Source organism: Gymnoscopelus braueri (genome assembly GCF_963280865.1).
Source record: "Gymnoscopelus braueri genome assembly, chromosome: 1".
Lineage (NCBI taxonomy): Eukaryota > Metazoa > Chordata > Actinopteri > Myctophiformes > Myctophidae > Gymnoscopelus > Gymnoscopelus braueri.
This window is the reverse complement of record NC_137603.1, coordinates 27,515,699-27,525,109: the sequence shown is the minus strand read 5'-3', so window position 1 is coordinate 27,525,109 and position 9,411 is coordinate 27,515,699.

Here is a 9,411-nt window from a genome sequence, read left to right as displayed (position 1 = left end):
AGATCCGTTTCGTTTAATGACTATAGAGATACTGTGTAACGATTTGCGTGACGTTTGGACAAAATCTGTAGGAGTACTGTCAAAATTTTTTTTTTTGCAAAAAGCGGCCTCCTGGTGGCGCTATAACAGGCCCATTATAACAGGAAAAATATGGGGCAAAGGTTCGGCTCTGGCATCCAGGGAGTGTGTGTGCACAGTTTTGCTGCGATCAAGCTGTCCACAGACGGAGAGGGCACAGGACGGACGGACGGACACACGGACGGACGGACAGCTTTAGCTCAAAGCAATAGGTTTTGATGATATGTCAGTGAACTGGATGAGATCCTACCTGGAAGGGAGGGAGCAAGTGGTGGAAGTAAACGGCACCCAGTCCCCCCCCCTCCCTGTGACTTGTGGTGTCCCACAAGGAAGTATACTAGGACCTTTACTGTTCCTGATATATGTGAATGACATGTCATCGGCCTGCGAATGCAAGCTGTTCCTGTTCGCAGATGACTCGGCCCTGCTAGTCTCGGACAGGGACAGGCTGCAGGTTGAGAAAACTCTCAGCTCCGAACTCAACAAGATCTGCATCTGGCTCTCTGACAACAAACTTTCATTACACCTGGGTAAAACTGAATCCATCCTCTTTGGGTCCAGTCCTAACCTTAGCAAGGCAGAGAGTTTCACGATCAAAGTGGGTGATAATGTCATCAAAAGAAAGGATGAAATTACCTACCTGGGCTCCATCTTGGAGGCAAACATCTCTGGTAACAAAAACGCAGAAAAAGTGATCAAAAATGTCAACCGAACAACACGCTATTTGTGGAGGATTGATCGCCTAGTCAGTAAGAATACTCTGAAGATTCTTGCAGGGGCCCTCATTCAAGGTCATTATGATTATGCATGCACTTCATGGTATCACAACACCTCCAAGGCCTTAAAAACAAGGCTCCAAACATCCCAAAACAAACTTGTAAGGCTACTTCTTGGCCTCAATCACAGAACCCATCTAACCCCTGCTCATTTTGCTAGGATTGGATGGCTTAGGGTTGAGGACAGAGTACAGCAACTTGCTATGGGCCTGGTCTTCAAGATACACCACAACATTGGGATCCCCCTGTATTTGTCAAAATACTTCAAAAATGTTAATGAAGTCCATGATCATAACACCAGAGGCAGCTCCACTGATCATGTTCAACCCAGATTTGGCTCAACTAAGGGTATGAACTCGTTCTCATGCTATTCATCAAAAATGTGGAATGCCCTACCAAAAGGAGTAAAGGAGTGTAAAACCCTACTCACTTTCAAAACTGCCCTAAAGATACACCTTCAGGAGGCTGCAATTCGAAAATGGCCCCTGTCTAAGTCTTAACCTACCCCTCCCTACCCCCCCCCCCCTCCTTCATTTTCCTCTTTTGTATATATATATATATTTTGTTTTTTTCTCTCGTCATACCAGTAACCTGAAAGCTGATTGTATGACATTCTGTATAGTAGTGTGTATATCTGCCTGCCTCTTATATTTCATCATGATTTGTGTGCATGGGGTTCTCATCTTAAACAAGCGTAATGCTTAATGAGGGTTTCCAGTTTAGTAGACCTTGTATTGTGAATTTGTACTTCCATGTACTGTTATGTACTGTCATGTACTATTCTCATGTCTTTCTAAATAAACTACATCAATCAATCAATCAATCAAACAGACAGGGTGCAAAACATAGTCTCGGCCATGCCTTTCGGCCTGGTGGAGACAATAATTCAAGAGGGGCTGGATCACTGAGTAAGAGTGCATTCCACATAAATAAGGCTATAGTCCTTCCCACGTATTTGAGTAATGTAGTCTACATACTGTACTAATTTGTGAATAATTATGCTATGTGAGGCATTAGCCTATTTCCATACAGGCTACTGAAATCTTGCATGCAACAGAGTAGCCTTACATTATGTCAAGAAGCTGACAGCCTCATCTGCTGACAGGTTATGCATTAAAATGTAGAAGTCGGTTAGACTCAGAGTGAGTGGTAGTAAAGCACATTAAAGTTCGGGTTAGATTTATAGACAGCGGAAAGTTTGTATCAATGTAGCCTACTGTTGTCAATCACCTGTAGTTCAACTCCAAGTTTGAACGTTTTTTTAATTTCTTTTAGGTGAACCGTGAGCCAATAATAAAAATAAAAAAAGTATTCGGTTGACGTTGGAGTCTCTGAATATATTTGAAGAGGGTCGGGCCGAGTACTGTCTGATCAGATGCGGTCAGATGCAGCTTTAAGTACTGCGGGTGCGGGCGGGTGCAGTTTTCCAAAACAGGACCCGTGCAGGACTCTGCTTGGGTTCTTGTGTGTTGCTAGTGGGACCAACAAAGGAAGGATTGTTGAGACTCTGATGCTGTCAAACTCCCATGCATTTACATTTAGCTTTACACAGTAAAATATATTTATTAAAATGGAGCCCTTTTACTCTTACTGAGGACTTTGCTGTGGCTGTAGGCTTGAGACCTGAACTTGAATGAACTCAACAAGTTTCATGGCAATCTGACTAGTATATTTGTAACATTTTGTGCGCAAGTGGATTTTTTGGCCCAATAGTGGCGCTAGTCATTACTAATCACCAAAATCTTTATTACTAATATTAGTATTTTTCACTAAATAGTTAACGTCTTAAAACCTATATATTTAGTTGACCGGGGTCCCCCAGGGCTCTATAATTGGTCCTCTCTTTTTTCTCTCTCCTTTTTTCCCTCTACAGATACACAAGCTCAAAGCGTGTTGCGTTGCTTGCGACACATTGTGAGCTTGTAGATCTGCATTCGCCCCCAGAATAGGGACGCCAGGGTTCATGTGGTTAAGAGAAAATGAAAGCGAGAAAAAGATTAGGTGGTAACAGTGTAGTTTAGAGAGACAGGAAAGCAAGGGCAGAGACGGCAAAACTCATAGCAGAATCAGTTGAACTGTGTTCTAGCCTGTGTTCCAGACTGTGTTCATATGTTTTCCCCATGTTTGAGCATGTGTTCCAGAATGTATTCATATGATTTCACCGTGTTTTAGCCTGTATTCCAGAATGTATTATGATTTCCTAAACGGGTGACTGCAGATTATGATGCATTTCCCTGGTTTCCCACGGTATCAGTGTTTGCCAACTGTAGCCAATTCTCTGGCACTACCTAATCTCATGCATTTCATTGTGAACTCATCCATTCCCTTGCATGCCCATTTTGATAACATCGGCAGTGCAGAGATAAATGCTCTTTAACCCATTCAATCCGGGAAAGGCATCTGGTTAATTTTAAGATTTCTTTGGCTATTAAAAAAATAGCAGATATACAAGCTCATAGCGTGCCACAGAGTGCCGCGCTATTAGCTTGTAGATCTGTAATATTTTGAAAAATCATGAAAATGTGTGCAAATATTAGATTTTTTTCTTTTTTATATATATATTTTTGTTTGTACATTTATAACTCAATTCTTTGTTTCTGGGGGTCCCTGGAACTAAATATTTTACAAATGTTTGCTTAAAAAATATATATATTCCAAGATTTGCAAAAATGTTCATGATTTAAAAAAAATTGCAGATCTACAAGCTCATAGCGCGGCAGCTTGTATATCTTGCTATTTTTGAATAGCCAAAGAAATCTAAAATGGCACAGATACTTCCCCGGTCCAAATGGCTTAAAGGGGTACACAAACATAAAGTGGTTTTCCCAGTCCCCCCCCCCCCCCCCCTCCCCTCCTGAGCAAGTGGATAGCTGGGACAGCTAACGTGCATAAGAAATGTGCAACTCTATAGCTCCCTTAGGACATCAGGAATAAAATGAGTTACAATGGTGTCCTGTTGAAACACAGTTTGCATTGTTGTATTGAGCTCGCAATGCTGTGGGAGCTGGCTAGGGGAAAGTGTTGGATATCCATGTCACCAAAAAACCCACACAGACACCATACTAAACACTAGATTTCATATTCATATGCCTGTGTGCTGCCTTTGCTCTTCTGTGATGATAATGTTGCTCCATCAATCCTTTTATTATTCTCTCAGATCTCAGTGGAGTGTTTACTTACCCCGCCCTCTCTTTCTAATTGGCATTATCTGCTCTCCGTTGTGCCAGAGGCAGAACAAGTTAATTAGCGGGGAGATTTTTCATGAGTTTGGAAACAAAACATGAATGGAGATTAAAGGTAGGTAGCTCAGTTTCCCTACAGGCCCTTATCTAGAGGCTTGTCTAATGAAGTGCTCTGTTTCTAATCTAAAGACGGAGCATGTTCAGTCGTGATGAGATGACTGCAGGTGCAGAACCAAACTGGCCAAGTCAGATGGTGCTACAAACCAACCTTGTGATCCTATAACTGACCTAATGCTATTTCGTTTCATTTAATTTCCTTGATCCTTTTAATCTGAGAGGTGTTCGTGTTGATTGCTGGGTTACAGTATTTTACTTCTCCACTACGATATACTGTAGGTCCTTGAATCAGCTCCAGAATTACATTAATCTGGAGCACTTAAAGCAAAGTTACATTTCAATAGTTGCACTGTTGCGCTGATTATAAATTGACAATCCAAAATAATCTCCTCATAGCACAGTTAAACAGTTTCACCCATTTATGAAAGAAAACAAAGCAGATTATTACAATTTATAGTGAAATGTGGCATTTCAAAGACTTATTCCTTCATTAACCCTATGAAATAAAATAAAAGTTTACCGCTGTCTTCTATGTTGAGAAGTGTGGTCATGGAGTGCTTGAATTTCTTTCCTCTCTCTCTCTCTCCCTCTCTCTCTCCCTCTCTCTCTCTCTCTCCCTATCTGATCTATAAGTTGTAGATCAGCTTGTAGATCAGCTTGTAGATCAGATATTTTCAAAGCAGCTCTAGCAGATAGAAAATGCAGAACAATCCCTGCACTCAAGCATTCTGGAGAGCTTAGGATGAGGACAGAGTCTGTCACGCTCAATACAGCCTATGTGAGGAAGAATAATCTCTTCATGCATCTGATAAATATCCTCAAATAGCCTACCGTGATGTCGTGAATCCGTAGGGTATTATGCCATGCCATGTCTGTCTCTGTATACAGTAAAAGACAGAAATTAAATTGGACATTTGGGCATGTTTGAGCGGGTATATGATGATAACTCTCAGAACGCTCATGGATACTGGACAGCGTGATTAAAAGATATGATATGCACTTTGTGTTTGTTTATTTTACAGGTATGCCAGGGACAAAAGTCTTCCTCACACCTAATTCTCAACGGGTCTCTGTGATTCAAATTGTCCTATGATCAGCAGAAGTGAGAGTGTCTTGTGCCAATTGTGTTTATATAAGATTTTGGTTGATTCAAAGACAATGCATTGCGCTGTGCAGTGGCATTCGCTCCAAGTTGTACAAGTTGTACAATGTCCTGCCGGCTGCAACCTATGACTGATACAGAGTAGGCCTGGGTTGGCAACACGGCCTGGCGGAGATCTGTGCTCTGAGGAGCGCAATTTTCTAAGAATAAATGTCTTCACCTGTCATCTCATATCTTTGACGCTTGATTATGAATCCCACCAACGTTACAGGATATAGACCCGCCTTACCCAGCTGATTGGCTCCCTGTCAGGCATAGTTTTACTGAGGTTAGGGTTAGGGTTAGGTTTAGGCATAGTTGCAAAAACGAGAACTGTCAATCACAGCAATTACTGCCCAATCACAGCGGGTTCTGCCTAGAACTGAAGTGGGATCCATAATAAGGCATCTTTGACAGCAAATACTGGCTTTTGAACTGTTCCCTGAGTGAGGAAGAACTTTGCTTATCACTTTGTACTGTTCCATTTTAAGTGAGACGACTTGACCCGCACCTTTCACTTTAAAACTGTCCTTTCATCCCGGTGACAAATCTTTTGAGTCTTCATCATACAGTAGTAAACTAAATGGCTGGCATATTTGGCATATAAATGGAGACCTATTTGATGTATTCACCACCTCCGCATTGAACGTTTTGCATCTCACGCACGCACGCACGCACATATAATTACTTGTGTCAAGGGCCTTGAATTTGACATTTAATTTAATCCTCAGTGTCACAAAAGTGTATTATACCAGTTTGATAGGCCTTACGGACATCAGTCTGGTCTTCTTTTGAGGACTGCATGTAAGACAGTTTTGACTGCATTGCATTTGCTCAGCAACCACATGTTTGTACCAAGGACCATGGATGTGAGGGAGGATTGATTTGGCATCAGATATTACTGTGTCAAGTGCCAGGGGAAGTGATGAAAGGAGAGTGATAAGATACATGTCAGTGAATACTAATCAGAAAGCTCTCTTGCCCCAGCCAGTGGACAGATTGGAGAACTGTTCCCGTGTTTTGTGTGCCAGTGAGGCAGAGGTGCAGTAGTTCTTAGGCAGGTGTAGAAACAACCCAAATGGCTCTCTCTCAAGTACATCTTGAAGAGAGGGAAAGTCTTTAAATGTCTGGCTTTTTTTGTGTGGCTAATATAGGGCTAATTAGTTTTTTTTTAAAATGTTTATTTGACAGGGACAATACAAAAAACAATGTATCAAGTGCTCACAACAAAACAAAACATATATTTTGTTTGTTTTTATAACTTGATACATTGTTTTTTGTATTGTCCCTGTCAAATAAACATATTTTTTTATTTTATTTATTTGAATATTAATGTTCATATTCGAATATACATATTTCCCCAATATTCGAATAATATTTGAATATCGAATATTCGTTTACCAGCCCAAACATGGACAGAGGCTTTAATAAACTTAAACTGAACTATTGATCGTCCTTGCTGTGTTTAATTTACCACTTTTATCTGGCATACCTATTTTGGGCATGTCATTATAAGCAAAATAAAATCCAAAATGTTAAACACTTAAAACACACAAAAATAGCCACACCACATAGTATGACAAGCTTGTAAATAATACATTTTCGCTATACGTCGTGTGACTAAGTATATAGGGCTTAACGCTTACATGAGCTTGCTTTTCTGAGCTTTTGTTTAAACATAGTCAAGTGGACCTCTCCTGCTAGCTGTTAGTTGACGCACTGATATGACCTTCAGCTGACATTAAGTATTCTGAGACAGTTTGTCTTTGAGACATAGGCACTGATTTAAGGTAAGCCTACTGCAGGTAGATATGCCCTCTGCTGCTTTGAGGTGTGCTGCATGTTCTACGTGTCCTCCCACTTAATATATACTGTTACTGTCCTATGTTTAGGCATGTGGTCATTTTGTTGTGAAGCTTCGAAGGTCGTTTTTCGCTCTGTTTTGGTCCCTTTGTCGTCAGGATAAACCCCAGAGTCTCCTCAGCTGTGAATTCTACCAAACCATCTGCCGCAACAGTGTTTCGCGGCAGTGTTTAGTTCCTTCCACAGCAAGGTCGCTCATGGTTACTCTTCAGCATGTGGTGGAACTTCAGCTTGCGCTGATTGGTCATCTGGCCGAATCAGCCCTCTGCCTCTTAACTGTTATCTGGCAGATATGGCTTATCACCCTCTCAGTCCTTCTATCACTCTTCTCACACAGGTTATAGCTTGTATCACTCTCTTCATCCAGGACAAATGAAGAAGGCTGGGTATGTGGTAAAAGGCTTTATTGCTATACTGTACCAACACAGTTGTTAGGAATTTGTCTCAGTGTGCTTAATATAATAATTTAAAAAACAGATGCGCCACATAATAACTGCGCCAGTAATAAATCCTAAGTAGAAAAGCAGTTAAAAAGCACAACTATAACTACATTATAAATTAGCTGACCTCCACCCTCCCACCCCATCCCGCCCACTGCTTCATTGTACAGTCTAATATTGGCCCTTGGGATAAAGGAGTTCTTAAATCTGTCTGTGCTACACTTCTGTGATCGAAACCTATTACTGAACGCTCCTCTGTGAGGAAAGGGCTGTGTGCAGTGGGTGGCTGGCATCATCCAGTATGGATACTGTCTTAGCCAAAGTTCTCTTCTCTTCACAGAGTCGAGCTCAATCCCTATCACCTTGTCAGCCCGCCTATCAATCTGTGTCCCTCTGTCTAGCGTTGCCTAACCAGCACACCACAACATAGAAAAGGACGCTGGAAACCACTGATGGAACATCTGCAGTAGCTTCGTGCAGATTTTGAAAGAAGCCAATCTCCTGAAGAAATACAGCCCCCTGTCCCTTCCTGTAAAGACAGTCTGTGTTTTCTGACCAGTCCAGTTTGTAGTCAAGCTCCACCCCAGGTACATTTATGACTCGACCACCTCAACCGGGCCGGGAGGAGTGGTGCGAAGGCTCAACGACCTCCCGGGCTCCTCACTGGTAGGTGAGTCAATAGGATACAACAGCAGTGACAACACAGAAATGTGTGTGGGGACTGGGAAGGAATCAATTGGCATAACGACTAAATTGGGGAGAAAAAGCTAAAAAAAAAGAAATTTAGATACTGACCAAGACTGAACTTCTCCTATTTCTCCATCATCTTCATCTCCTTCTGAAATTCGTCTCTATCCTCATCATCTTCCTCTTCATTTTCTCATAGTCATGAGTCATCCCCTTCTAGTGAAAGCAAGGGTGCAGATCTCATTACAACTTCATGGTAGGAGGGGACCACATGGAATTTTCAAAATCGCTCACTGCATAAAAAAAAGAAGAAATGAAAAAAAAAAGAGCTGCAAACACAGTGGCAGCCTTTTCCATTCGGAAACCCGTTTCAGAAACCAATTGGAGCACAATGCTCTCTTTTGACACATAATTACATGAACCCTATAATCACAATGTATACTGTAGGTCCCTTACTCTTAAGCACCATGGACAGCAACACCACGGGCAGCAAATTACTAGCATATACTTTTGACAAAAAAATACAGTAGGCATTGTTTTGTTTTTTTATAAGACGGATAATAACAATAAATCACCTGGTCCTCTCTCTCTCTCTCTCTCTGTCTCTGTCTCTGTCTCTGTCTCTGTCTCTGTCTCTGTCTCTGTCTCTCTCTGTCTCTCTCTCTCTCTGTGTGTCTGTCTCGTGCAGGATTGTGAATGTAGTGTGTAGGCAGTGAAAGGCATGCGTTGTACACACATGCTGCAATGCATTTTGCATTATAACATTGTTGTACATGATTGTGTATCTATCACAGTGATTGATACGTAATGTTTAAGATTCCTCTAAGCACCTTAACGTCCATTGTCTATCATGCACAGTATAAGTATAACATGCACAGTATACAATACATTGCTGCTATGCTCAGGCACCTTAGTTTAGTTTTTTTTTAGTTTTTATTATCTCAGGTAATTTGTAAATATGTAGATAACTTGTCTGGCCTTCTGTTGCTCTCTTGTTTTGATCTCCTTCCCACTTACCCCCCACCCTCTTCTTCTCCCCCCCCCTCTTCTTTCTATGGAACTAACGTTGCGATGGGAACGATGTACAAAAAAGAATTTCACCCACTTTTTACCTTGTAAACCTGTGA